Raw genomic sequence first — 24,867 nt, 5'->3', positions numbered from 1 at the left:
ATAATAATGGCCTCACAAGAGAGATAAATTATCCTTAACTGTAAGTTAGTGATTTTACTAACCTAATATTGTAAAAAATTAAAACTAAAATTCTTCAAAGAACCATATCTAGACTAGACACAAAAGCAGAATGGCAGGACACCAGAACCAATATTTTATTAGTTTTGGATTTGTAGATTATTTATTTTATTTGTATTTGATTAGACCAATCATTAAGATAAATAGATTATTTTAATTTATCATTATTATTTTCAAAATAGACTAATAATTTAATATTGATTTAGCCAATAACACTTCTAGCCCCTAGTATGTATCAGATACTATAAATGCTAAAGACAAAGAAAAGATGTTCCCTGGCCTTGAAGAAGATAAAGTGAATATAAGATATAATAGATATAACTATATATATAACTATAATATATATATATTTGGGTTGGTGGGATAATGAAATAGAAAGAATAAGATGCTAAAAGAAGAAAAATCAAGCCAGTAGAGTGTTCAGGGAAGACTTGAAGGAGGGAGCAGGCATCATCTGAGCTGACCCTTGAAATATAACTAGGAAAGTAAATATAAAAGTCTAAGACATGGAAGCAATCGAAATGCCCGTCGACAGATGACTGGATAGTGAAGATGTGTTATATTTATACCGCAGAACACTGCTCAGCCATAGAATGGAATGAAATCATGCCATTAGCAGCAACGTGGATGGACCTAGAGATTATCATACTAAGTGAAGTATGTCAGACGGACAGAGATAAATATTATATGATATCACTTACATGTGAAATCTAAAAAAAAAATGGCACAAATAGATTTATTTACAAAACAGAAACAGACTTACACACATAGAAAACAAACTCAGGGGAAAGGAAGTTGGGTGGGATAAATTAGGAGTTTGGGATCAATAGATACATACCACTATATATAAAATAGATAAAACAACAAGAACCTACTATATAGCACAGGGAACTATATTCAAGGCCTTGTATATGAATATACAAATACACCTATAATGGAAAAGCATATATATATATAAATAAACTGAATCACTTTACTGTACACCTGAAACTAACACAACATTGTAAATCAACTATACTTCATTTAAAAAAAAAAGGAATAGTTGAAATATCAGATATGTCTAAAATAATGTTATCACTGTATACATTAATTAAACAGATGATATAACCCAATTCAATGCTGTTAAGTAGTGGTCAAAGTGGAATTCACTCACATTGCTAACAGTTACATAAATGGGAACTCTTATCTGTCAATACTTATCAAAGCCTATAAAAGCTCGTCCTCTTTGGCCCAGTTATTCTATACATGAGAAGTTATCATAAGAAAATAAATAATTCAATCAAAGAAGCTAGCTGTATGCATAAGGACGTTCATTATCATTTAATTCAAAATAGTGAGAAATGGGAAACTGTACAAAAGATTTTACATCTATTGGAAAAATATAATGTCGGCAGATAGTAAAACTGCACTGAAGAAAAGAAAGATGCATTAAGACATGTGATGTCCATTAAACACTTAGATTCCAGTGAACTTTTTCAATAATGTGACAGAATCTGAAAAATTAATTTTAAAAAACTGTTGTTGATTAGAAAAAAATAAATAAAAGTCTAAGAAAAGGGAACAATTTAAATAGACAAGTTATGGAATAAGACAATCAACAAATAGGGGCTGGAGGACAGGAACACCTCAGAAACTGACGCTAGAGCTGGAAGGTGGTTGAGGCTGTGGGTGCTGGCAGGAAGTGAGCATGGGTGACCCAGGAAGAGCTTTGGAAGAGAGGGATGGGAGGTGGAGGGAGGTTCTACAAGACTTAAGCTGGCATGTGGGAGGCTCTGGAGGAGAGGGGGCAGAGTGGCCAAAGGGAGCCTGACCTAGAACAGTGACATCGGGAAGGGAAAAGAAAGAATATGGAGGTGTGATAATAATCATGTGGAGAGGAGAGAGGATCAGCCAGCAACTGGCTGTCACAGGGGAGAAGGAAGGAGTCAAGGAAGCCCGTGTTCCCCGGCTGCAGGAGACCAGGAGCCCATCCTCATGTATTGATGAAATCTGGGGAAACTGGAAGAGAAATCAGTTCATAAGCAAAGATCACGAGTTTGGTGTTGAACATGACGAATTTGGTTTCCTTTCAATGGAAACAGGTAAATACACCAAGCAGAGGGGTAGAAATCTGAGTCTGGCGTTCAAGAGAGAGTTTGGTTCCAACAACAGATGAACAGATAAAGAAGATGTGATACACACACACACACACACAAACACACACACATACATACTATGGGATATTACTCAGCCATAAAAAAGAACAGAATTTTGCCATTTGCAGCATCATGGATGGACTTGGAGGGCATTATGCTAAGTGAAATAAGTCCGACAGAAAGATAACTACTGTATGATATCACTTATATATAGAATCTAAAAATTACACCAAATTAGTGAATATAACAGAAAAGAAGCAGACTCACAGATACAGAGAACAAACTCGTGGTTACCAGTGAGGAGCGGGGGAGGGGAAACACAGAGGTAGGGGATTAAGAGGGGCAGACGATTAGGTATAAAATAAGCTACAAGGATATATTGTATAACATGGGGAATATAGCCAATATTTTATAATAAGTATAAATGGAATATAACCTTTAAACATTGTGAATCACTATATTATATACCTGTAACTTATATAATATTGCTTAGCAATTATAACTTCAATATAAATAAATAAATACATAAAGAGAGAGTTTGGTGTTAGAGATACACATTTGAACGTCAAGCACATAAAGGCAAACAATTGAGGCCTGAGGCAGATGAGATGATCTGGGAAGAAGAAAGAGAAGAAAACTGCAGACTGGACTCTGAGGCTCTCCTGCCCTGAATGAGGGGAGGATGTCTCTGCTTCCCCTACCACCCTCTGGGCAGGACTCAGGACAACTGAAAAGCAGTTCCTCCTCACACAGCATGAGGACTCCCTGATCTAACCCAGCCCCCTTAGTCCACGGATGAAGGAAACTCAGGCCCAGAGGGCTAACTGACTTATCCAAGGTCTCAGAGCTGCTCATCGGCAAAACTGAGACTAGATGGATTAAGCAACTTTTGGGGATGAGCGTTGCCATAGTAACTGAGATAGTTGCACGTGCACCATAGGACATGGTTGGATTCAGAGAAGCCTGAGGGCAAACGAGAAACGTCACGGCTCTCTGCTGCATCAGTCCTGCCAGACAATCAGCTGAGGGGTTCAAACCACATCTTATTCACCTTGTTGTCACCATCCTTCTGCCCTCACTTTTCCCACCACTTTCTCCACCACCAGTGTCATTACAGAGTAGGAAAATCAGATTATTTTCCTATCCCGAATATGCATGTGATCACAGACTTTTGGAGCTGAAAGAATTTAAGAATTCATCTAGCATTAATAAAAACTCTGTGCAAACAGACTCAGAGAAGTTCAGTGACGAGGTGACCAGTTAGCAGTAGACCCCAGACCAAAATTCCAGCCTCTTGTTTCTTTCCATTAAATTACCAGCCTTTAGTGCAAGAGACTTATTTTTAAGACAAACTCTCTCGTCTCTCATTTCTTAAAATATATGCTTTAGAGCCCTCTCCCCTCAAGATGCTTCTTTAAAAAGGGAGTTCCATGGTCCAAAAAGCCTGCAGAGAACTAGAAGCTACACCACTCTTGGATGGTCAGGATGCTTACTGCCACACTGAAGACCTTGGGAAGTCCTGCAGGAAGGAAACCTGTTTAATTCTGTAAGCATTTCCCAGACTTATTTGGCCACAGGACTCTGGTCCTTGCTCCGCCCCTGTTGTTCTCTATTTAAAAATCCACAGGTTTCCAAGGATTGTACTTTGGGAAGCACCAGCTTTGTCCAATTAGCAAGATTTCCTTAGTAGTTTCCAAGCAGAAGTGTCAAATACGGAGGGGTCCTCGCTGTGGGAACAGGGTTGGGGGGAGCGATGAGAGACAGAGAAGGAAAGAGAAATAACCAAGAGCCCCAGTCTCATCCAGACCCATCAAAGGGGGAAACAGCCATTTGAGAAATTTTGACTTGGGATCCTGGTTATAAGCTTAAAGGACTCGTCTCCAGCCTAGAGTTCTTGTGGGAAAACGGGTTTCCAGGTCCTCACATAGTCCACAGCAGACGTGTGAGCTTCACTCTGCTTCTGCCGCATGGTGAGTAGAAATGCTATCTCACCAGGGTCCTTCAGGTTACATACGCAGCAGCTCTAGCTGGTCCTTGCTCATTCCTTCCACCACCGTGGTCCAAACCCAGTCACTTCACATCTGGAGGACTGAGAGCAGCCTTCTAACGGGTCTCCCTGACTTAACTCCTTCTCCCTGCAATTTTCCTTACGTGCTGCAGTTAAATCTTAAAACACTTCACCTGCCTTAAGATAAAAGCAAATGTTCAAAACTCCACAATCTGAAGCTCTCCTTAATGTAGTAAAACACAGATATGCAAGGCTATTTCTCTGGGCTCCCCAGTGCAAATTTCCCACCACCTCACTGTCCAGAGCTGGCTGGTCATAAGCAGTCTGACTGGCTGCCAAGCCCCTGGGCTTCCTGCTCTTTGCTTCCTGCCTTTCTGATTCTATCCAAGTCTTACTCCACCTCCAGGATCCAGCTCCAGTCCCCTGACAATCCAGCCCCGTCCCCACACTCTCGTGCTTGCAGGCACTGAGCAACTAGCCCCCCATTTCCTTTATCATTTCCTGAATTTTCTAACCGATAATAAACACAAGAAAAGACCGTGCCTGATGACATTCAAGGCACTTAGTAATCACTCAAAAAAAAAAAAAAAACTTTTGCTGAATAAAGGAATAAATCTATATTGACCTCAGAATCATGAGTTAAGCAGAAAATTTCATGCCTACAAAACACTAGGAAAATTAACCCTTTTCTGGGCCTCAAAGGCTTCTTAAGCCTTCCTAGTCCAGTTGATCTTAGTTTTAGGAAAGGAGAAGATTGATTCTATCAATCTTCTGGGGCACCTGGCAGGTCTGCGTTCTTTTTTTCATTGACAGAGCTGTGCTTTCTGCCACCTTCTCACAGGCTCCCCTTGCCGTGCTTGGCCTCCAGGAGAGTCTAGACCGAGTATATTAAGTGATATTTAAACATGTATCTCTAAATTTTCCAAAGGTCTGGCCAAAAGAATATTCTTTCCAAGAACGTATTCTCTATTGACAATTGTTCTTTCCTTCATTCATTCTTTGAATTATTCAACAGCCATTTAGCCCCGGAGTGAGCCCTCCAGATACAAGGGTGGAGAAAAAACCATCCAGGTCCTAGAGGCACCATTGAGTGCAGTTTAACTCTACCCACTTCACACAATTCTTAGAAAGCTTCAATGAGCTTATGTACATACAGCGCTTAACATAAATCTTGGTACACAATAGGCACTCATTACTAAGTCACCAGGATAGCTACTTTTCATTATTAATGAAATTTAAAAGAAAGAGGGCAGATCACAAAGGTTTTCCTGAGGGGGGAAAAATGTAGCTTGAATGTAGCTTTAAAGCAGAGTGCCTCTAAGTGTAAATGTATTCTTTAGGTCCATGACAGTTCTAGAACTTTTAAAATTTTAAATCTTCGACTCTGTAATTTGGAATTTTTGATACTACTGGTGACCAAGCACTGTCATGCAATTCCAGTGCCTGCCCTTTCACTTGTGTTTACAATTGTCCAAATGCCAAAGGAAAGCCGGATCAAGTCAAGAAGTGATCTAGAGACAGAGGAAGCAGTGGGAGGGCTGAGTCACCAGGTGGCGTGGGGCAGTTTAATCTACTCAGCCAGTGGGGTCAGTGCCGTGATCCCCCGGGGAGCAGCTGTGTGATGCGGACTCTGACTCTTTCCATACCAACGGTTCCCGGCTTAAAAGCAGAAACCTGAGGCATAAACCCAAGCACAGCGGTTCTGTCACTAATTCTATCAGCAATCAGATTAGATACCCATTTTGTGGCAGTTTCATTGTCACCCGATGCTAACCTTATCTTCGAGTGAATAGACAATTTACCAAATTATCAGATGGTACCTCATTAAAACTAACATTTGACCATTGCCTACTAGCAGAGCTTTGGTTAAGTATGAGATCTGATCTTCCGAAACAGATAAACCCTTGAGACTATTACTAACAATCTGTTTAACACACTTACTCCAATAGGCATTTTCTGCATGAGTATTAATTTTGTTTAAACAACAGACCCAAATTAAACATAGACCAGGCCTCAATGCCACATGTGTCCCCTTTTGGAAGTGGTTAGTTTTAACAAACCACATCATGTCACGTATTAGAATAATGGCTTATTATTTTACTGAGTTTATAGCTATGTTTGATTTCATCTATCAATTTGCTTTGGCTTTATAGTCGCAAAAGAACTAAAGCATAAGAAGTGTTGTGATACTGGAGTTTATAAGAAACATATATCTGGTCATTTAGAGGACCAAAATATATTTCTTATATATATTTGGTCTTCATCCACAGATGCAGGCTCACAGAGCTCCCAAAACCCTAGGAATTTCCTAAGAGATGGGAGCCATAAAGGTGCCCTTTGTTAGATTGAGGTAACCCTAGGACCCCACCTAAGGATGGGAGCTGGTTGCCAGGGAAACCAATCTTGTGATTAGAGGATTGTAACTTTCAGTACCACATTTCTGACATCCCAGGACAAGAGGGGCTGGAGGTTGAATCAATCACCAATTGTCAATGATTTAATCAATCATGCCTGTGTAATGAAGCCTCCATAAAAACTGAGGAGAGGGTTCAGAGAACTTTCAGGTTGATGGGTACATGGAGATTAGGGGCGAGTGGTGCCTAGAGAGGGCATAACAGCTCCTCACCCTTTCCCAGTACCTTGCCCTATGCATCTCTCCATCTGGCTGTCCCTGAGTTACATCCTTTTATGATAAACCAGTCATCTAGTAAATAAAATGTTTCTCTGAGTTCTATGAGCTACTCTAGCAAATTAGTCAAAGCAGAGGAAGGGGTCTTCGGAGCCTCTCATTGATAGCACAGAAGCCTCTAATTTATAGTCAGAAGCACAGGTAACAGCCTGGGCTTACAACTGGCCTCTGAAGTGGGGCCTTGGGGGCGATCTTGTGGGACTGAACCCTTAACATGTGGAATCTGATGCTATCTCTGGGTAGACAGTGTCAGAATCCATTTGAATTGTAGGACACCCAGCTGTTGTCCAGAGAATTGTTTGGTGTTGTGGGGCGGGGGGTGGGGGCAGAGCCCCCCCCATACAACACACATGTGGAAATTGGGTCCAGGAACCTAATTTTAGGGTATACCTAGATATATGTGTGAAGGTTTTTTGTGTGAACATAAGTTGTCGATCTGTTTGGGTAAATACCAAGGAGCATGATTTCTGGATCATATATAAGAATATGTTGAGTTCTGTAAAAATCTGCCAAACTATCTTACAAAGTGGCTCTACTATTTCCCATTTCCAACAGCAATGAATGAGAGTTCATGTTGCTCTGTATCAGCACCAGCATTTGGTATTGTCAGTGTTCTGGATTTTGACCATTCTAATAGACGTGCGGTGGTAACTCACTGTTGTTTTAATTTGCAATTCCCAAATGATAGATAGTGTCGAACACTGTTTCATATGTTTACCTGCCATTTGTATATCTTCTTTGGTGAGCTGTCCATTCAGATCTTTTGCCCACAACCAGTGAGTGCAGACTGGAAATCAGGTCTGTCTGACTTCACATCGGAAAGAGTCTGCGGCCTGGACAAGCTTCCACTTAAGAGGAAAAGGCAGGTTGTGGACATTATGAGGAGGTCTCGACAAAACTCCAAGAAGCCAACCAGGGGAAGGAGGCACTGACAGGTAAATTCTTCACAGGACAATGGAGAGGTGGGGTGGGGGGTGGAATATGACCATGGATGGTTTTTCTACCAACCCTTCACTTACTTCGTGCTGAGAAACAACTGAGGTAACAAACTTGGAGACATATCAGCGAAGTTTCAGGTTAGAATCACATGGGAAACACTTCAAAGTACTCAGATATTCGTATTTAATTGATCTGGAGACCCTTAAGGTCTACCCAAGGTTTCTAATTTAGTGGCGAGAGCCTCGTTGTAGATGGTTGCTAATTCAGAGAGGCTCTGGGATGCCTGGGGATGTGGGACACGTGTCTGGACTGAGTAGTCACTGTTGGGAGAGAGTTGATTCTTATGTTGCTTGGCTTCAAACAATGCAAGGGGTATAAAGAATCTGCGTTGTGGCCAGGCCACCATTTATGTCAGCTGGCACACAACGTCAGCAGGTCTGTGGAAGCCCACTTTTAGAGGGGTGTTAGCTTTCTGCATGCCCATGAAAAATATGTTTGCATGGTGTATTTGAGGTGTGGGTGATGTAAAGTGTCTGAAAGTCAATCTTATAAAGGAACTTGGAAAGAAGTACATGAGAGGTAATGTTAATTTAAAACGGTGTGAAGTTAATATACCGGGGTGGGGGTGGGGCTACACTCTAATTTTTAATGTGTCTATTGAAAATGCAATCATACGGAAAGGTCTGAACTAGATTTGTGACATGTGATGGGTAATTCATACGACTTAAAGTGTTGGAAGTGACTACATAGGAAGGGAAAGAAAACAGTGTGTGAACAGAGAGGCTAGGGGACAGTGGGGAGCACTGAGACTCCTCGGGCTGACACTCCCACTGGTGCTTGGACATTGTCTAGGAAAAACTCACTGTTTTTCTCTACTCACACACTCAGAATATTTCTGACACCAGATATGTGGGCTTCCATATCAAGCAATTCTGACACTCCCTGCCTGAAGTTAGTGCAGAGCCCACAGGTTAAGGGCTCAGACCCTAAAGACTGTCCCCCCAGTGCAGACACCAATTACAAATAGCAGGTCCCCAAGTTACCCACAACTTCTTTCCAACTTGGCTACAAATCAGCAGTTCCCATGAGCCCTCCAACCACTTTTGATTCAATCATTTGCTAGACCAGCTCACAGAACTCAGGGAAACACTTACATGTACCAGTTTATTATATAATAAAGGACACAGATGAACAGCCAGACAAAGAGATACATAGAGGGAGGTCTGGGAGGGTCCTGAGCCCAGGAGCTTGTGTCCCTGTGGAGTTGGGGTGCACCACCCTCCCAGCACGACATATGTTCACCAATCCAGAAGCTCCCTAAACCTCCTACTTTGGGGATTTTCATCACATAGGCATGACTGATCATCAACACAGGTTCCAGCTCTGTTCCCCCTCCTGGAAGATAGGAAGTGAGGCCAAAAATTCCAAGTTTCTAATCATGGCTTGGTCTTTCTGGGGACCAGCCCCTACCCAGGAGCCCACCCAGAGTCACTTTATTAGAATAGAAGACACTCCTGTCACCTAGGAAATTCCGAGGGACTTAAGAGCTCTGTGCCAGGAGTGGAGCGTCAAAGACCAAAAGTTAGAACAAAAGATGCTCCTAGTGTTCTTTCTCACTTAGGAAATGACGAGGGTCTCAGAGCTCTGTTCCAGGAACCAGAGGAAGAGACCACTGTGTATTTTTTCCATTATGTCACAGACATGGATACCGTTGGGAGTTTCAACTTGAAGAGTCTAAGAAAAAGAATCTGGAAATTCCCCACTTCCCTTATCTTTGGTGTTTATAAAGCAAACAGCTCTTCAGCAGAAGCGGAGGTAGAGGCCCCCGCTGCCTCCTGGGCCTCAGCCCCCACCCCCAGGTGCAGCTGCATGCCTTCTGACCAGAGGCAGGAGGAGAATTTATGAGGAGGAACATGTGGTGAAGGATGGGGTGAGATGTGCCTCTGGTGACAAGAAGGCCCAGGGTCAAGGATCTACCCTCAGCTAGATGTGAAGCCCCTCAAAAGCCATGTCCTTTGAGGAGAGACCAGAGAACTGATCCCGACTAACCCTTTCTTGTTCAGAGACAGCGCAGACCCAGCCAAGGGATGCCTGAACAGCAAGGCGTCCTCCAGCCTCCACTGAGCTCATTGGGTAGGGAATCATGGCCAAGCCAGGCCACCAGAGGCAAGTTTCAGAAAGAAAAGCCAGGAATATTCCCCGTGTAGAGGGCTGCTTCCATTCAAAAGAGATGAGCACCGAGACCCAAGCCACTCATTTCAGAGTTTACAGCCCAACGCAACCGCCCTCTTGCCAGCACTGGCACTGCCTGCCAGACCCAGCATGGCAGAGGCCACCTGACATTACGTTCCCGCCTTCAGTGATCACCGTCCCGAGAACCGGTACTGTAAGCCCTTCACAGCCTTCGGGACGCATTCATGTCCAGTATCTCCTGAACAATAACACAGAAAGTGTTACTGTTATTTCAACGTAATAAACACAGAGGCTGAGACGCAGGAAGGGAAAGCAGCTTTGCCAAGTACTGAAAGGCAGAGCCAGAACTTGCGCTTGGGACTTCAGACTCTAAATCCCAGGCTCTTTGCACAAGAAAGGTAGGCACCTACCTACCAAGCACCCAGAACAAATGCACAGAGCTGCCCTCCACAGTCCCTTTCTGGCAGCCAGATAAATACTCATCCAAGTGTGGAAGTCGCCTCCCAGAGAGGATCCGCGCTGCTCCCCTGGCCTGACACCGTGGCCACCTCGTCACCGAGGGAAACACGGAGTTTGACTCAGAAAGTCATCAAATGTGTGTATGGAGTGGGGGAGGGGAGTGTCATTGCCGAGTGACTCAGAGCACAGAGTTTAGAGTCAGACCTACGTGAGTTTCAACCTTATTAGCTGCACCTCCTTAAGCAACTCATTCTACGTCTCTAAGCTTTAATCCCCTTATTCATAAAATAGGAATAATGCCTTAGGAACTATGAGATTCAATCAAATGATGTATGTAAAGCCCTGAGCACGGAGCCTGGTGCACAGCAAGTACCCAAATGGTCGCTTTTTAAGTTTTACACACGCCACCAAGTATCGCCATGGATGCCATTAGCCGATGAACCACCCTTAGCCAATGAACCACCATTAGCATCCTCCTTTGCTGATACCTCACGTCTTCGTGGTGACTTGTTAGTTAAACAGCCTCTGTTACCACAGCCTCAAGAGAAATGAACACAAAAACACGGAGGTATGGGGTGGAAAGAGCGCTGGATTAGCAGCAAAGAGAACCCTGCTTTCTTGTTCAGCTCTGCTATTAACGTGCTGTGTGTGTGACCCTGAACATGTCAGTCGCCGCTCTACCACATCCACCATCTGTGAAATGAGAGGGTCTAAGGAGATCTCTAAGGCCCTTTGCAGACTCTGCCTCTGCCGTTCCTCCAGGGCCAGATGCAGACGGCCAGCAGTCAGCAAAATGGTGCTGAACCCCTCCTGGCTTGAACCGTGCGAGCTCCCGCCTCAAATGGCTGGCCTGAGACTTTCAGCCGCTTGGAAAAATTCTCTTTCCCCTTGGATGGGAGTCTTGAACTTCAGCCAGGACGCAGAGGTCCCAACTGCAAACAGTCCCAAGTCGTTCGATAACAAAGGGAAAGGTACCCAGGCCTGCGAGGTGGGGAAGTGAGGCTCGTCCCCAACTGAAAAATACCCCGTCCACCCAGCCCCCCGCCCGGCCGCCCCAATCCTCACCCAAAGCTGTCCGTCTCACAGTTAAGTCGGCAACTTCCCCGAAAAATCAAAATTACAAAAAGGTGTCCTCTCCAAAACTCAGGACCTTAAACACCGCCGCTGAATGCTGAAAACCCAGCTCCCTGCTCTGGCTTCCCCATCCCTGAAACCAGCTCTGCGATCGGCCTGTCTTGACTGCCAACAGTTTCAACTCAGCGAATGCTGTTTGTTGTATCTTGCAGCTGCTATGGGTTCGTTTACTTTGCTTCAGTCTTCTTTGGTTAGCAGCGCTTTCTTCTTCTCTACATAACATGCATCCAGCCTCCCCCCAGAAACCTAAGATCATGGATTTCTCGAGCCTACGGTGCCCCATTCCCTTCTGTTCCTCGCCTGACTTGAAACCCCCTTCTGCCTCCTTTTCAAAACTTTTTCTGAGACACCAGGAGAAGGATATCCAGAGCTTTCATTTTCGGAAAAGAAAAAAAAAATGAAGGAAAAAAAAAAAAAGCTAAAACACATAACTTACGTTCATCCAGGAGTGCACAGTTTTGGAAAGAAGAAAACAGAGCTATAATCCACTGCGTTCCCCCAACCCAAAAAGAAGACTTTGTTGTGAAACGCTTCTTTTTCCACTTTGCCGGTGGAGGAGCCCGGCGGTAGGCATACATCCACAGGCTGATGCAAGATGCCTTTGAGAGAAACCTCACATTCTGAGGATTCCTGGGAAAGCGCCAGGGATCCCAGCATCCAATATATTGCACATTTGGTTTCAATTAGAAAGGGGGTTGGGGAGGGAAGAAGGAAAGTCACCAATCAGAGCTGTTTTCTGTTTAGAGACTATTTCTTTTGACCCAAGGGACCACGGGCAAAGCTATAATTTACAGCAAAACCCATTCATAGAAGAAAAAATATGTATAACCATAGGACAGACTTAAAGACATAGCTCCCTTCCGCCTTATTCCTACCGCATCCATCCCTAAGCCCCCCTCACCATCTAAGACCTGGTCCCCACCCCGCGAGGCCCCCCCACCTCATTTTTCTTACTTGAGCTGAAACTATAAGCACAACTTAAGGTTTGGATTCGCTTCTGATTGTAGCTTCCAGGACAGTTGGGTCACACACATGGAGTTGATCTTTAGTGTTTTATCCATGAAAAGCTAGCGCTGAACCCTCCCCCAAAAAGATTTGATTTAATCCCTCCACCCCCACCTCCCCCACCAAAAAAAAAAAAAAACTGGACAGTTTGAGAGTCTAGGATTCCTATTTTTTTCCACTTAATTCCCAGTTGTTTGCTGCCTCCTCTGAGGGTCTGTTGCTGCCCTGATTCATGCTGCTAAATGAAAACACAAGCATTTACAAGGGGTTCTAAATTATTTTGAATTTTTTTTCCCTTTTTTCTCTTTTTTTTTTTTTTCCTATCCATGGCCAAGACCATAGATGGTGTGAAAGGGGAATGTAGGTGAGAGGGAGAAATCTTTCCCTCGGCTCTATAAATGAGTAACTAATTCTCCTCTCCATCCATCAAGGCTCTTGGCCTTTACCCTTTGAGTCTGGATCATTCCTTACCAAGCACAGCCTTGGTCTGTCCTGAAGGTCTGGATTCTCTGTGAGTACAGGGAGTGAAGAGTAAGCAGAGACTCAAGGTCAGGAAATCCGGAGAGGAAGGTAGATGGCAAGAGAGTGACTAAGAAGACCAGATCCACCTTTGCCAGAGGGCCTCCTAGTAAAGAGACTCCGGTCTCTGGGCTCTTAAGCTATCAGCATCTCTTCCCTGCCTGTTCTCTGGCAAGTAGTCTGGGATTGCACAGCCCCCAAGGGAAGCAAGAAAAGAGGTGGAACGAACAGGAAAAGGAAAGTGAAAAGGAATCATGGAAGGACATTCCCAGAGTAAGTTTGGAGTGGGGGTTAATTCATAAGAGGAACAGGGAGGCAAGACTTTCAACTGGAATGGCCATGAAGAGTCAAGTTGCCGGTGTTAAGTTCCTAGGGATCCTTAAGTTCAATCAGAAGCTGGGCTTTCAATGGGGGGAGGATACAGATCAATGGTAGAGCGTGTGCTTAGCATCCACGAGGTCCTCGGTTCAATCCCCAGTACCTCCATTAATAAATAAATAAATAAAAATAAACCTAGTTGCCCCCCCCATAAAAATCAAAATTAAAAAAAAGAAAAGAAACTGGCCTTTCAGATCTGTGCTTCCCAGATGGAGGAAGTCATGGAGAACCTGGAGACGGTTCAGAGGGCAGCCACAAACATGATTAAAGGTAGAAAAGAAGACTTAAGAGAAAACACGAGAACTAGGGTTATTTTGCAAAGAGAAGAAACAATACAGAGACAAACCTATTAAGAAGACTTCAAGGAACTTAGAAAACCTAAAGTTAGGTCTGATGGTGACTAAGGCCAGGACACTCAGCTCAACTCAATAAGTATATATTGAGCGTTTATTAGGCACTTTCCTGGGTGCTTGCCTGAGACAGCTGCAGACATCTGGTTTTAGGGATAGTCCTAGAGTCCCCCCAAATATCTAGGCCTGCAATCATTTACCTCTTTGGCATTACTATGAAGAATGCACTGATAGCATGACCTATAATTTCACAGATTTGGTGAGACTACAGGTCAAATGTGGGAAGCAGTTTAATGATTTCATAAAGCCGAATACTAACAAAGGACAGATACCGTATATGTCCTCAAACACCAGGTCTTAAGGCGGTGCCACCCCATAGTCAGGGCTGGTTGGCTGTCCGTGTACATGTATGGCTAGGAATCCAGCCAGGGCCAGTGATGCTGACTCCAAAACTCAGACACACTGGTGTCTCTGTGAGGAATGAGGGCTAGCCCTGTCAAGAGTCTATGGGTACGCAGACCAAGGAGACTTTTGGGAAGAATTTTCTGAGTGAAGAAAGAACCAGAGGACAAAAGACAGTCCCAAGTGAAACCGAGCCATGTCAAAAGGTGAGGAGAAGCTCTAAGAAAAATACCATGTCTATCACTCAGGTGATGGACACATAGGCAAATCGGGGATCTAACCTTGAACTCTAAGAAGATGCTACCAAAAACAGAGCAAGGAAAAGCTGAAAGCAAAATTTTACTGAAATATTTGAGGGACACTGAAAGCCTTAGGAGGACTCATCAGAGTTGAGCCTCCACTCTGGAAGACATCTGGTTTGGAGGGAGGGGCACACTCCTTCAAACTTGACAACAGCCATGGCTGCCCAAAGCCACAGCAGAAAGGAAAGAAAATGGCAAACACCACTTCAAAGCCGAGAGGAGTAATTCACAGAATACACAGACAAAAATTTCCTGGAGATTCTCAGAACTATGTGACAGAGTTTTGAGTAAAGCTGGAATTCCTAAAATTGTGGGAACAGATGTGGAGAAATACTATTTTGTTACTCTTTTGTGAACAGATTTTGCCCCCTGGACTGGCTTGGGAGACATGAGTCACTGGAATCAGAATGATTTATGTTCCACGGGAGGTAACACATCCACATTGTAAAGACTGTTTTGCACTAGGAAGGAGTTACTGACAAACAGTACAGAATTCCACTACCTGGACTGTACTAAAAAATAAGATAGAATTATCTGGAATGGTCGAGATGCAGTATTAATTAGAAGTAAGGAAATGTGCAAGATTATTTTTCAAGATCTTTCCTAGTCTACAAACCAAGGTTCAAGTAAATACAAGTGTTAAGAATTGAAATGACTGTAGTATTTCGTCTCCAAATGTGCAAGGGTTGGACACCTTTATGGTGACTTAGGAAGTAAAATAAAGGATGGAAGTAAAAGGAGCATAAATAACTTAGTTTAAGAAGTACACACACATACACCCCTTAAAAGGCTATACCAGAATTCACAGAAACCAAACCCAGTTGGTACATTTAAGATTAGCAAGGAATTAAAACCAGAAATTAGCCACCAGTAACCTAATGCCTAGTTAGCTGTTTTGTCTTTTCTCTTCTCTTCCTCCTCCTCTTCTTCTTTTCCTTCTGTTTTTCTCCTTCTCCTTCTCCCTTCCTCTCTTTCTCTGTCTCTCTCCCCTTCCCTCCCTTCCTTCCTCTCTCATTTATTCATTCGTCTCTCTCCTCATCTCTACACATCTTGCTTTAACATATTCGTTTAGGTAGAGCAGACTTTTCTACTACTTTCCACACATTATTGAAGTTGATTGTCCTAAAATGATATCTTAGCTCTCAAATTATCTCTCTTCATTTCAGGTGAACACGAGAGACTGACTAGTTTTATTGAAGCCCAGTTCTGGAATCCTGAGATGAAGAATTTGAGGGGTCAGGTGTGTTTCATGTATTTATCCTCCATCTCTAAACCGTGGAGGGCAGTGGGTCATGTAATACAAATACTGCTCCATCACGCTCACAGGGTGGTCAGTTCTCAGAAAAGACCGTCATACATTGAAAGACAGGCCAAAATTATCTGCTGCATCAATAATTAAGCTTGACAATCCCTGAATTTTATAGAAATTATACCTCACCAAACAACTGAACGTTGTATACTGTGGAGCCATAATATGTACACATTTAGCTTAAGTATCCATTTTAGGACCTAATCTTTAAAATAAGATGTCTTGTTACTGGTCAATCTGTCCATAATAGAGAAATCCACTGACATATGTTGTCATAAAGGCTTAATTAAAAAAAAAATCAATACAGAGGAAATCTTGTAGGCAACAGAAATACTCTGGTTTTATTAAAAGCAGAATAGTCTTAATGTCCAGACAGCTGTATAGAGACTTTCATTTGGCTTCTTCCTGAATTTAGCTCATGATTCAAGAGTCCTAGTTTGCTTAAGAATTACCCTATGGAATTGTAACCACAAAGGCATGAATACCATCTTTACAAGTGATTTAAAGATATCAGGTCACCTGACCCCTAAGAGACTGTTCCCTCTGTGGGCTGGGTCCTAACACTACCTGCTTCTAGGTGCTGTTCTGTGATGGACTTTAGTGGAGGATGATCCAAGTTCAAACTCCTTGTGAGCAGAGTCACCTTCAACGAGTCACTCACTTTTCTGTCTATAAAGTGAAGGATGATATGAACTGACCACTCACAGGGTTGTGAACATAAAATATCATGAAAGAATAACTTACTGATGGCTTACTGTATGCAGGCATTCTTCTAAGAACTTTACATTTATTATTTCATTTCTCAAAAGAGCTTTATGGGATAGGTACTATAATTTCCCCAATGTCCATACACAAGAATTAATGCACAAAACACTTAAACTGCCCAAGCTCCTACCTGGTGAGCTAGACTATTTATATGTATCTACGTGCTTTGTTGACAATAAAGTGTGTGTGTTTATGTAGCAAACAGAACGGATGTAGACTTAGTGGGAAAGAGTCAGTCGGGGGGAACAAAAGTCTTGTTTCCCTATGGAGAATTATCTACATTATTTTCCTTTCCATCCTTTTCCCGCTGAAGCCCATCTTTGTGTCACTGTTTCTTAGCCCTTCCTTCAGAGGAAGAAAAGAGGTTTTTTTTTTTTTAAGTTAAAATCATTCTGTGACTCTTCCATGGATGAGCTGAAAAGTCAAGTTGAGTAAAGAGGAAGTTGGGGTTAATAACCAAAATAAGGTTCTTCTTTGCCTGTGTTTTGTTTTGTTTTTTTAACAATGGCACATATAATATTTCATAGTTTAAAGGAGTGCTTTCACAGACATGACTTCACCCGATCCTCAGACAGCCCCAGTATGTACGCAGTGCAGAGAGCAATGTCCTCACTTGACAAATAAGGAAAATGAAGCTCAGGGAAGTAGCAACTTACATACGGGTTTTTGCTGGGAAATGGCAGAATCTGAGTTTGAATCTGTTCCTTTCCTTCTGATTCTCAGTCCTCTTTCTGCCCATTTGGCATCAACAACAAACCTCAGAGGCTCTAGACTCTTGATTTACACCCAATCCTAGGGAACTAGGTTATCTGGCTTCCCCGCCTGCTTCGCTGTTCCTCCACTTCCTTTTCCATAACAAATCCTCACCTCGGCAGAAATCCTGAGATGAGGGCTGAAAAAAATAGGCACAGGAAACCCAGAAGTGTAACTCAGCCTTGGATTCCCTAAGGAGAGTGAGAGCTACGAAAAGAGTTTTTTCAAACAATGCATTTCACATCCTCATCCTAGGAATGCAACCCTTCTCCAAGCCAAAGTCTGGAAACCTAAACTGTCCTTGTCAGATAAGAAAGCAACCTAGTTTTAAACAGCTCCAGGGCACAGGATCTCTCAGCAGCCTGAGTGTATATCAACACTCAGTGGCAAAAGTTCTGCTTTGTATCCATCCTGAATCTCCCCTGCTACCATTTTACCTTAACCCTTGTCTGGACTCGGTGAAAACAGCCCTCAGCTAGTTAAACGACCTCCCTGCTCCTCACACACACATACACATTTTCAGAGCAGAGTGGAGTTTGAACAGCAGTATTATTTTTCCATGCTCAGGCCCAGTTTGGAGCAATCATCTTATACATAATGATAACCTTCCTTATGAAATTTGAAGACCCTCAGCTGCCTTGCATCCGGGCTGGGGTTTTTCCGGCGTCTGGGAGAGAAACAACATAATCCCCACTGACTGTCCTGTTAGGGATCCAAGAAGCTTGGAAAGTCAAAGGACTTTTAGTTGTTGGAGTCTTGCTGTTTTTAGGGATGCAGCCCCCTTTCCTCCTGCATCTCTGGAGGGCACAGAGAACCATGAGAGGTCAATCTGAGTTCCTACTTGGGGGGTGGGAGGGGAGATTTACATAATTATTAAAATTTTTTGATCCTTTAAAACATCTCACTTTAGAGATCTGTTTGCTCAATGCCCTATCATTTAGCTCTCAATGCATAACTCCATCCCATTGCCCTGAGTTACACCATAAACACCACCTCTCTGTTTCTAATACACAACATATTTCAAAGCAGAAAGGAATTTATAGTGCCAATGTTATTTTTCCATGTACACTTTCAGTTTGGAATGTCCAGCAGCACTCAAATTGCCTTTCAAGATAAAGACCAGACTCTGATTCTGTGTAATCTTCGTGGGCTTCTGGGAAAGCTCAGATGTTAGTCGCATGGATGGAATCTGTGTTCTCCAGGGCCCTTCACATCCCAGAGAGGAACCATTTATACAAAGCCAGTATCCATCAGAGTTCTCCAGTGGCCTACTGCCAGAGCTTTCACAACTAGCAAGGCAAGTTTCAATTCTAAGACCCGTGCAGCACACAGCAAGGGCAAGTTCTTCTACCCTGACCTCAGTTCAGTGTAAGCTGGGAGGAGACTCAGAGGTGAACCCAACCCAGTGCCCTTGTTTGACAGCCGAATCTCAGCACAGTTAAGTGACTTGTCTGAAGTCACTCAAAACAGGAGGGGAAAGCACAGCCTTGAACTCACATTTCTTGAGTCCCTGTCCACTGCACTTTCCAAAACATCATGCAATTATAAAGAATACTTTTACTTGAAACACTTAAAAAAGATTTCAGGAAAACAAACTAAATAAGAAACAATAGGTAAAGCATCCTTAGGCCAACTGAGGGCTAGGGGAGTGGCCGGCTGGGAACGGAGCGTGGGGAAGATCACCCCATGCGATGTCAGCGGTCGCTGAGAACACAGCTGAAGTCCTGCAACCTCCTGTTCTTAGTTTTGCTGACAGGCAGCCCCAGTTCCTTCAACAGCATGAAGGTTAGAGGTAGAATTATTTTTTCATGAGAAGTCTAAATACATTTAAGAGAGATCTGGCAGAGGCGAATGGAAAGACAGACCCTGAGTCTGCATCCATTCCACTCCCAGCAGGCCCCTGGATCCTCACCTGCAGACTCAGCCTCAGCTCCCCTTCCCCCACCTTGTCAGAATCAGCCCAATCCTGATATAGGAGGACCTGAGCAGTCATGACTGGTCTGTCTTCGATTAAAGACCTACATCTGGTCATGGCCCTGACTCCAAATTTTATCAACATTCCTGAGGCCCCGGATAGTAAATATTTGTAGGTCTGCTCAATCCACAGTGACCTCAGTACTGCCCTGTCTCCTACATCCATGCTTGCGTTACAGAACCTCCACTTCCTTGGCCGTAATTGAAGGGATCAGAAATACACAGCTGGCCCAAGCTACTTTTTGAATTATACTTCATAAAATGCACGAAATTGTTTCATTAGACTCGAAAATGGGTCAAGGGACTGCAAGTCCAGTCTGGACTCGTTTCTTAGAAAGAGGAGAATTGACTGTGAAACCTTAGGTGGTAATATTCTCTGCATCACATGGACTGTGGAAGCAGAGAAAGCTTGTCTACGGGGAGAAAAGAATTAAGGCAGTGGTCAGAAAAATGCAAAGACAAGTGAGAATTCTGGCAGTTTTCTAGTCTCAGTCCCAAGCTCTTTCCACAATCAAGATGCACTTTCTGTTGTTGGATCCCACAAGACACTCTGTATCCTTATAATACATCCCCAAGTGTTGTTCAGACTACATCAGGTGGGCTTCTGTAACTTGAAACCACATTCCTTTTAGTTCTCTGCATAGGCATCTCTTCTGGTGAATTAACCAACACTTCAGCAAGAATAGAAGGTGGGTATCTGAATTCCAATTATAATAGACAAGAAGACCCACGCAGAGACTCACATGGCATTTCCAGTAACTTTTTGGCTACATGTTGCCCAACTACTTATTTGCCTGGATCTCTGAGTAACACCTCCCTCTTAAGTTCTGTGCTCTGAGCTCTACTCTGGAATCAGGCAGGATCCAGTCAGAAAAACAGACAGAATACTAGGTATTTCAACTGAAGGGATCTAATACAAGGAATTGGCCACAAAGGTGTTGGAGGGCTGACCAATCAGAAATAATCACTGCAGAAAACAGCTGCTACCCTAAGGCTGGGAGAATAAAAGGAGAGGGATTTGGGCTACAACTTAGGAGCCAGAAGGAAGAGGGCACCATGGAACCACAGCTCAGGTCTCTAAGGTGGTTCATAATCTGGTTTCTGATAGTATCGTTGACGCACCATGTTGAAGCTGATTCTGGGAGCGTGGAAAGAAGCTGGAGGCTGGAACGAACTGCCATGGTAGCATGAAATGCCACTGCTGGGGTAACAACACTGATACCAAGAAACAGGAAATCACTCTCTACTCTCTTCCTCCCAGCTTTCAGTCCTTACCTCCTGTCTCCTATTGGCAGAATCTAAAGGGAGGTCTGTTGGTAAAGGAATCTCTGAATGTAGCTTGCAGAGCTTCCAGCTCCAACATCACGGAGCAGAGCACAGAAGAATGGATTTAAAGCTGAGAGACAATAGGCAAATCACCACAACTTGGACAGTCTCCACCCATTGCCAATGTCTTGTCTAGATTGCCACCCGTGTGTGTCCTCCTTCCTTAGATGCCAATCTTTGCTGTGCCACCTAAACCTTCCATCAATGGCTAGACCTGATGCGGTCTAACAGGCACCATTCCTCTCCACAGGGTGTTTCTAATCCTAAACCATGGCCTTCTTAAGGCAGCTCTAACTTGCTTCAACTATTCCAACATCCCAGTATGCCTCCTCAGATCAGATAATCAGCCCCAGGGCCTTTGCATTTGATATTCTTTTTACACAGAATACTCTTCCCCACCTAATCACCTGGACTGTTCCCTAACTTCCTAAGGGCTCCACTCAAATGCAACTTTTCAGTGAACTCTGACCACCATTTCTAATATTTTGCCCTCACTAACACTTTCTATCTGCCTTTCCTATTTTCTTTTTCATTTTACAACTGATTAACACATTATATATTTAATTCTTTATATCCAATAGAATGTAAATACCACTTATATTGTTTACTCCCATACTCCCAAGGGTCTATAACTGTTCTTGGCACGTAGTAGGAACTCATAAATATGTACTGAATGTTGAATGAATGAATGAATTAAATTAATTAATGCCTACAATACTACCTGAGTGAGCTGGGAAAGTGTGTGTCCTAAACAAAGAACACAGAAGGAGAGCAGAGAGAGTATCTCTTGCTCACCCTGGAAGTCACTTCTGGGAGTCAGCTGGGAGTCAGATGAACATGAGATGAACACTCCTATAGCCCTCAGAGCCATTGTGGAATGAGAACTAAAAAGGACAAGATAGGGGAAAGTCAGAGGTCAAGAACGCCCACCTCTTTCAGCAGCTTTTACTCCCAGAAGCCGAATGAACTGTAGCTACTGCAGCATGGGGTATCGAAACCTCACAGTGGAGAAAGACAGTTTGTCAAAGGAGAAAGATGAAGCAGGGCATGTAGGTGGCAGGAGGGGAGCAGTGGGACATCAGGATGTGGATGGGATGGAGACCTTGGGGCTCGGCAGCCAACAGGGCGTCCCTCCCTTCAGAAAATCCGAGTACAGGCCCAGGCTAGCAATGAGCTTTGTTCCTTGTCTTGAAAACAAGTTACACTTGCATAAGGTGGAGAGAATATGACTTTCTCGTCCAGGAATAAAGAATTTCGGGCATCATTCACCCTATGTCCCCATCACTGGAGGGTGAGTCACAATGAGTTAAGGAAAAACATGGTGCTAGTAGGGCCTGAAATCCCGGCAGTGCTTAGGAAATACCCTCCTTATGCCAGTAATTGAGACGCCTAGTGATGGAAGAACCCTAAAACTGGGGGCCAGCCTGGCCCTAATACTTCCCTAAGGGGGCTCTCCCTGAACACTAATTCTCTTTCTCTGCCTCCCACAACTCCATTTGTCTTCCCCACCTGCCAATGCATTCTGACCAGAAAAGAATAAAAGCTGATGGCTATGTAGCACTGATCCCCCTCCCTTCACCGGAAGCAAGAAAAATCCAAAACGATACAGGAAACTGAGCAGTAAGGAGCAGGGGCTGTAGAGTGAGAACTATAGTGTTTTTTTTTAACGGCTTTATTGATGTATAATTGACAAAAATTATATATATTTAAGGTTTACCCATGATGTTTTGATATACATTGTCAAATGATTACCACAATCAAGCTAACATTTACATCACCTCTCATTGTTACCTTTTGTGTTTGTGTGTGTGTGTGTGTGTGTGTGATGAAAATACTTAAGGTCTACTCTCTTAGCAAGTCTGAGGTATACAATACAGAATTTTTAACTATGCTGCACATTAGGTGCCGAGAACTTACTTATCCTATATAACTGAAACTTAATACTCTTTGACAAACATCTCATTTGTCCCACCATCCCGTCCATAGAAACTACCATTCTACTCTGTGCTTCTATGAGTTCAACTTCTTTAGATTCCACACATCAGCGAGATCATGCAGCATTTGGGTTTCTATGTCTGGTTTATTTCACTTAGCATAATATCCTCCAGGTTCATCCATGTTACTGCAAATAGCAGAATTTCCTTCTTCCTAAATGCTGAATAACATCCCATTGTGTGTGTGTGTGTGTGTATCCTGTTTTTTTTTATTCATTCATCAGTCAGTGGGCACTTAGATTGTTTCCATACCACATTTCCTTTGTACATATACCCAGAGGTGGGATTGCTGGATCAAGTGGCGGTACTTTTATTTTTAATTTTTTGATGAACCTACATACTATTTTCCATTATGGCTGTCCAATTTACATACCCATCAACAGTACTCAAGGGTTTCCTTTTCTCCACATCCTTGGTAACACTTGTTATCTCTCGACTATTTAATAAAAGTCATCTTTACAGGTGTGAGCTAACATCTCACTGTGGTTTTGACTTGAATTTCCCTGATGATTAGTGATGTTAAGCACTGTTTAATGTGACTCTTGGCCATTAGTGTAACTTCTTTTGTGAAATGTCTGTTCAGAGCCTTGGCCCATTTTTAAATAGGGTTATTTGGGTTTTGGCTATTGGGGTGTTTGAGTTCCCCATATATATTGGATATTAATCCCATATCAGATGTCTGGTTTGTAAATATTTTCCCCCATTTCATAGGTTGTCTTTTCATTCTGTTGACTGTTTCCTTTGCTGTTCAGAAGCTTTGTAGTGTGATGCAGTCCCACTTGTCTATTTTCCCTTTTGTTACCTGTGTTTTGGGGCTCATATCCAAAAAATCCTCATCCATACCAATCTCAGATAGCTTTTCCCCCATGTTTTCTTCTACTAGTTTCACAATGTCAAGTCTTACACATAAGTCTTTCATTCGTTTGGAGCAGATTATTGTGTATGATGTAAGACAGGGGTCCAGTTTCATCATTTTTCATGTGGTTGTCCAGGTTTCCCAGCACCATTTATTGAAGAGACTATACTTGCCCCACTGTATATTCTTGGCACCTGGGTCTAAAATCAACCAGCCATGTATGCCTGGGTTTTTTTCTAGGCTCTCTGTTCTCTTCCATTGATTTATATGTCTGCTCTTATGCCAATATCATATTGTTTTGATTACTATAGCCTTGTAATATAGTTTGACATCAGGAAGTGTGATGCCTCCAGCTTTGTTCTTCTTGCTCAAAACTACATTGGCTATTCAGAGTCTTTTGTGGTTCCATATAAATTTTAGAATTGTTTTTTCTATGTCCATGAAAAATGCCATTGCCATCGGAATGTTGACATGGATTGCATAGATCCTGTAGATTGCTTTGGGTAGTATCGACCTTTTTTGCAATATTAATTCTTCCACTCCATGAGCACAGAATACCTTCCATTTATTTGTGTCTTTTAAAATCTCTATCATCAATGTTTTATAGATTTCAATATACAGATCTTTCACTTCCTCAGTTAAACATATTTCTAAGTATTCTATTATTTTTGATGCTGTCGTAAATGGAATTGTTTCCTTAATTTTTTTTTTTTTGGATAATTCATTGTTAGTGTGTAGAAACACAACTGATTTTTGTATGTTGTGTATCCTGCAATTTTACCGAATTCCTTTATAAGTTCTAACAGTTTTTTTTGGTAGAGTCTTTAGGGTTTTCTATATATAGGATCATGTCATCTGCAAACATAAACAATTTTGCTTCTTCCTTTCCAATTTGGATGACTCACATCTTTCTCTTGCCTGATTGCTCTGGCTAGGACTTCCAGTACTATATTAAATAGAAGTGGCAAGAGTAGGCATTCTTATCTTGTTCCTGATTTTAGGGGTAAAGCTTTCAGCTTTTCACTGTTGAGTATAATGCTAGTCGTAGGCTTGTCTTAATGACCTTTATTATGCTGAGATACATTCCTTCTATACCTAAGGTTTTGAGGGTTTTTATCATGAGAGGGAGGATGTTGAATTTTGCCAAATGCTTTTTATGCATCTGTTGAGATGACCATATGACTTTTATTCTTCCCTCTGCTAATGTAGTGTATCACATTTATTGACTCGCAGATAGTGAACCAACCCTACATCCCAGGGATAAATCCTACTTGATCATGTTAATGTGCTATTGATTTT

At 42.7% G+C, this 24,867-nt stretch overlaps 1 protein-coding gene across 3 annotated transcripts in view; it reads right to left on the bottom strand.

Moving 5' to 3' along the window:
* The window catches only part of DDR2 (discoidin domain receptor tyrosine kinase 2), a 133,520-nt gene extending 121,288 nt beyond the window's left edge, over positions 1-12,232 (bottom strand). Inside the window, exon 1 of one of the 3 annotated variants that reach the window (XM_010984421.3) lies at positions 12,072-12,232. The gene's annotated coding sequence lies outside the window, so the exon portion shown is untranslated. Of the gene's footprint in view, positions 1-11,566; positions 11,688-12,071 lie in introns of those variants that run through there. The other 2 variants (XM_010984422.3, XM_064477940.1) reach the window with 2 other exon arrangements.
* Between the last annotated feature and the right edge of the window lie 12,635 nt (positions 12,233-24,867).

Source organism: Camelus dromedarius, chromosome 23 (assembly GCF_036321535.1).
Source record: "Camelus dromedarius isolate mCamDro1 chromosome 23, mCamDro1.pat, whole genome shotgun sequence".
NCBI classification, from domain to species: domain Eukaryota; kingdom Metazoa; phylum Chordata; class Mammalia; order Artiodactyla; family Camelidae; genus Camelus; species Camelus dromedarius.
The sequence above is the reverse complement of the archived record's forward strand: the minus strand, read 5'-3'. Positions and strand labels throughout refer to the sequence as shown.